This window comes from Homalodisca vitripennis, chromosome 8 (genome assembly GCF_021130785.1).
Source record: "Homalodisca vitripennis isolate AUS2020 chromosome 8, UT_GWSS_2.1, whole genome shotgun sequence".
Classification (NCBI taxonomy): domain Eukaryota; kingdom Metazoa; phylum Arthropoda; class Insecta; order Hemiptera; family Cicadellidae; genus Homalodisca; species Homalodisca vitripennis.
The window spans coordinates 122,521,291-122,527,290 of NC_060214.1; positions in this window are offsets into that span (position 1 = coordinate 122,521,291).

Genomic DNA, 6,000 nt, shown 5'->3' on the forward strand with positions numbered 1-6,000 from the left:
CTGTATTCCGTAGTTTAGTTTTAATGATTAGTGTTTTGTATTAAGTGCATGTCTTTAGTGTTAGTGAAGTTGACTAACAACATGTAGGTTGTGATTCCTGACTTAGGCGTGCCACAACGCTTTAGTAAGAGTTGTTTATTTTAACCTAGTTTTGTAATTATGTATTAGGTTAGTTCTTTACCTGAAGAAGAGATCAGATTGCAGATCTCGAAACGTAGTGTTTACTGTTTTCTTGTTTCACTGAACGATGGGCAAATGTCCGGAAAAAATCCTGTTTCCTTCACATATCAATTAGTCACTATGTTCAAAAATGTACCTTTTGGATTAAATAAGAAATGATCTGTTAAAATAGTCTAAATTAATCTACCAAATCTAAAACAGTGTATTGTCTATATTTAAATTAATTAATTTTATTTATTTTGTATGAATGTACAACTACAAAACTGATAATATTTTATTTAATTCAATGTTAAGCTTTGAGAACGCCTTTTATATTATTAATCTAAATTTTAATTTTAGTATAAAGCCCTTTTTAGTATAATATACCAAGGAGTTTATACAATTATACTATAAATCAGAATAGAAAATTTCAGCTGATTATAGAAATTCATATGTTTACTTTGAATTCTTACATTATATACACTTTTTGTACCTTTTTGAAAACGACAATATAGTCGAAATATTAAAAGATTTATATGAAGTCTTTTAATATAAATAACTGGAGTTTATTGAACATTGAATTGGACATAATTTTATAGACATCTACGACTATAAGGCCATAGTAAACATTGTATATTATCTTTGTATTTTGTAAATTAAATCGTCAACCCTTTTACGTAATATAATTTAATGAAACTTATCCTACATTTCATATTATTTGTTTGATAGCAATCTACAATTACAAAGTTACTTTTGTACAGGATGTTTGTATTTGTAATTTAATCACCCATCCTTCCAAGAATAATATTTTTTTTATTTACAACAAATTTAATCCTCAATAAATATTAGGTTATATATAATATTTTAAATGTTACAGTATCAAATTCACTGTCTACCACACAATCTGGGTACCTAAATAATTTCTTTTACTTAAAAATTGTCTCTTTCATCTGTTTTACGATTATGATTTGTGATAATTTATTCAAAAGTTTCTTCCACGTATTCTCTACCTGTATTATGGATAATGTATTAGGACATATTATGAATACTACTGCTCTAATGTTAAGGTATTAAACGATTTTCGCTTTTAAGCGTTATACAACTTTTTGCCAAATACACATTTTGTACCAGTATTTATTCAGTGCATCAGTTGGTTTAGTGTATGTTTATTAGTCACATCTGGATACAAAATATGGTAATTTTTATCCTTTTATAGCAGGAGATCCTACATCTTTTTAAGTTAAATCAAAATAAAACCTAAGATTTTATTATTATATATTTAGTCTGTGAATGCTATAAACATGAAACCCGATTCAATAGGTTGAGACCTAAAAGATCTAAAAAACCTACCTTAAAACTCAGTTTTTGGTATGAGATAGTTCTCATTTAAGTTTAAATAATATACGATAGTCACCTGAAATTTCAAATAATGCGCGTTCTGATTTTTCTTCCAATAGTTTATAATTTAATGGATTCTGTGATATTATCTTTTCCATTATGATTGCCCATCAATAATTCTCTAAATCCCATACTGTGACTTCTACCTTTATAATACTCAATGTTTGTTATATAGAGATTAAGCTTCATGGAACATTTTAGGTCCAGAAATATGAAGTTTTTTTTTTCAAATATTTTGCGGGAATAGTGACAGAAATGAAATTTTTCAGTCTCTGGAGTGATAGGTTTTACTAATGCTCAACCAATAACACCGTAAGAACATTTTTTTAAATGAATAATAGTGCAGAAATTTTTAAATACAGATAGTAAAGTAAAGTGCTTTAACCTTAAAATACTCTGCCTATAAAAAGCTGCTTCCAATCAAAAAGTGTCAAGATTTATTGTACACGAAGTATTTCCTTAAGCAACATTCTTGTTTAAATTATTCATATACAATAAAACATATTCATCTTTTAAAATGAAAAAGACTTTCACCTTAAAATCAAGTCAGAAATGGTAATTAGAAGACTTACAAATTTGTCTTTAGAGTTAAACCTCTTCCAGTGAATTATATATCATTCAATTCTCTGTGTCCTCTCTGACTAGATGGAATACATGGCTGTCGGGAATACCTTAAAACATAACTCCCTGGCATTCTCACAGTAGTCCTCTTATGGAATATTTAAAGTGTACTGGGCAATGAGGTAAACAAGACACGCCTTTGTGTTGTACTTTAAAGTACATAGGAGTGTATCTATACTTACAGCCACAGCTATTCTGCTAAAGTACTAAACATGTTTTAGAGTCAAGGAAACAATTTAAAGTTTCAGTGTCTATACTCGTAAAGACTCAGCCAAAGCTAAATAAATGTAAATAGATATGTTCGAAAAAGTTTTCCTACAAAGAATTGAGGCCTAAGTTACTTGAAAATTATACTTTTTACTAGTATAATAGACAGTTGTACACTATAGTTTTACTTATTTAATATAAAGCACAAAAATGCCAATTATGTAAATACATTTAAAGGTATTTACGAGAGATCTATACACATTCGATTTACTACGGTAGTTTTCGTGCCAATAGACGAGCTTAAAGTTAAACGCACGTCTGATTTTGTATGTCTCACCCTCACGAAAGCCAGTATTTATGCACTCATAAAGTAATACAAAAAATTATATTTTACGTTTTATTATAATTCAAGTAAAGGATATTATACAACTTACTATAAATGGGTTACCATATGTTGAGTTATGATGTATCATGTAACTAAACCATCATATGCGTTAAATAAATACTTGTAGTGAGTATTTGGCAAAAATTTAATAAATGTGTAATGGCGAAAAATGTTTACTACCTTACCATAGAGTTTAAACCACAAAACTAAACGTAATTTGTCGTATATAACAATTTAAAGTCAGAAAAAGTGTATGTATACGTTAGTAATTAAAATATCGTATATATGAATAACTAAACATTGTAATTTTTTTACATCCACATTAATTGGGAAACAAACTATAAGATACCTCTGAGTTGATTTTAGATTTTCAGATGTTTAAAATATATTTATTCCCATGATAAAATGAACAGGACAAGCACCATTTTCCTTTGTAATAAAGTAAATTTTTTGTTCTTATGGCAGTGAGTTGTACACTCTCTTAACCCTAATTACTATTTAAAACTAAATATAATATATAGCTATATTTCTTGGACCACATTTAAGATAAACAAAGACAATAATTATTAAATATTGTAGTCGTTTTACTCAACACATAAAACATCAACATTGATGTGACTAAATTATAAATGAATTAAATTAAGTATAAGGAACATTATTTTTTGATTAGTGCTTTATTAAAAAAAAAAACATAAATACAATTTTTTAATAGGGATATAGAGCAATTTTTGTGGCCCTGAATTTGGAGAGAAATCTTTTTTAATAGTAGTAATGAAAATAACAAATTTTCAACATTCAAAAATAATTTAATAAATACTCCACTAATTTTAATTGTACTAGAACTATTTTCCGATGGACAGTAGAAATACTACGACTATACTAGCCTTAGTAAAAGCACCAATAATGTAATGTGAAGGAGTACTATGATAACTTAAATCCTCCGTTTTCAAGGTTTAAGTTAAAGTAAATGAATTTCTGAGTTTGAATAAATTACTTTGTACAAACTTTGGTAGAGTTTCCTTATTGTTACAATCACAAACTATATGTATATTCAGTCTGAGAATACTAATTCTCTAAATATTTTTCTACTTTCGACGGTTTATAACCTTCTTTCAGTAAACGTTATTCCCGTTGTCTCAGTAGCATTTTCATTGCTCCCTCTAGAAAATATAAATATACATAGCTCTATAATGCCATCCTCGGTCTTAAAGACATGCTTCATGGCCATTGAAATCAACTTCTGCTTTAAAGTATTTCAAGTCAGTGTTAGTCTACTGACATCACAGCACAAAAACACAAGGTTGTAACACTTTATCTTTCAACAACATGGGAATTCAGAAAGCATATTATAATACTTTTACGGGTTGGAAACCTATTTCAATAGCTATGGATAGTTTATATTCATGAATAATGTTTTTCCTTCTTTCTTAGCGGATGATGCATGTGTGTGTCGAATATTATCTTTGTAGAACATCGAGAATTTGAATACAAAGTTATATAACTGTTAGTGGTTTAAATACACATTTCAAACAAATCGGTAGTTGACCATCATAACGAAATAGTTTGTTGACATCATGATAAAAGTTTATGTTTCAAAATAATCTATAAGTTATAAGATATAAAAAATAATATTTGTATAAGGCATACAATTCTATTAAAACTCCTTTCAACAGTTGATTTACTTATACTTATAGTATAACCTTCTCACGTATCAAGATGTTAAAAACCTACTTATATGAGTGTTAAAAGAGTGAGGGCTACGACACACAAAACACACACGTGTGTGTGTGTGTGTGTGTGTGTGTGTGTGTGTCAATCCTCTCACTCATATAACTATATATCAATATAGGCCAAAAACACGAAAAAATACTGATAAAAATCAATAAACACCTGAAAATATAACACTTTAAACATATTTAAGTAAGTCGTTTCTAAAATGCCATTATGCCTTCTAAAATTCGAGTTGGTCTCCAGCACACTTTTGGGACAAACTAAAAATTTTATTGTAATTTACAGTTCAAAGAACTATAAATAATCCAACAGCTAATCAGTTAACCACACCTTTAAACAGAAAAAAACATGAATAAATATAGTCCAAAAGACCATAAAAATCAAAAAGTAAATCTCTTACAAGTTATTAAAAATTATGCTTGGAACGGAAAATCTGCTTGAAAACAGCTAAATTGTGTATCAAATGAAAGATACGCTAGGAAGCTATGAAAAATCAGCAAAATAACTTCACAATTAATTCAATGAAGACATTTTAACAAACAAGTCTCAAAATCTCTCAACATCAATGACCAATCCATTACAAATGCTGTATTATATGCTTAAAAAATGTATTGTAATATTTATTAATCCTGCTTAAAATCAATGACAAATCTACTACAATTTTGTCTAGTATGTTTTGAATCACTGAAAAATCTATTCCGTTTATTGTAAGTTATATTTCTTTACATAAAAAACTATTTCTGTTATATTTTGGTTTAGTTTGTTTTAATAGATCACATAATCATAATAAAGTTCTATTGAAGCTGTTTGTGTCTTGTTACTAATGTTGCAATGTATTGTAAAAATTTTTAGTACAACAGATAATTTTTTTAAAAGATATGGAACTTAATAGTACAGATCAAGTATTAATGACAAGTTGAACTTTAGACCGTTTAACATCAATATTGTATACTCTAAGATCGACTGCAGCTGCTAATCAGTTTAGATTCTGAGTAGTAATTATCTATAATCCTTCTGAACATTATACGCCCGACTGCAATTCTAGCGGGTTCAAGTTGGGATTATGCTCAGAGTAATATTCTGATTGAATTGAAAGGCTGGTGGAAGATTATTATAATTTAAAATAATATAATTTGATATAAGTAAACATTGTTTGTTATATATTTGACTTTATTAAAATTAATTTCATTGACATAAAATTTAATGTCCACTTCATTAATATCACAGGATAATAATTGTAATGTTTTCTATGATTTTATCAAATATTACAATAATTTATATAAAGGAATAGAAAGAATAATCATATAACTAAATCAGTATATTAGCGATTAGTTATTACATTTTATACTCAAGTTATTAAAAAAGTTTGATTTAATAACACTAGCTAGCTGTTACAAGTTATTAGTTTTATTCTGTATATTATTAGGTTATAAATTCAACTTTTTACTAGTAAATTTGATTTAATTATAACAATTTTTTACTTAGTACACTTTAAATGT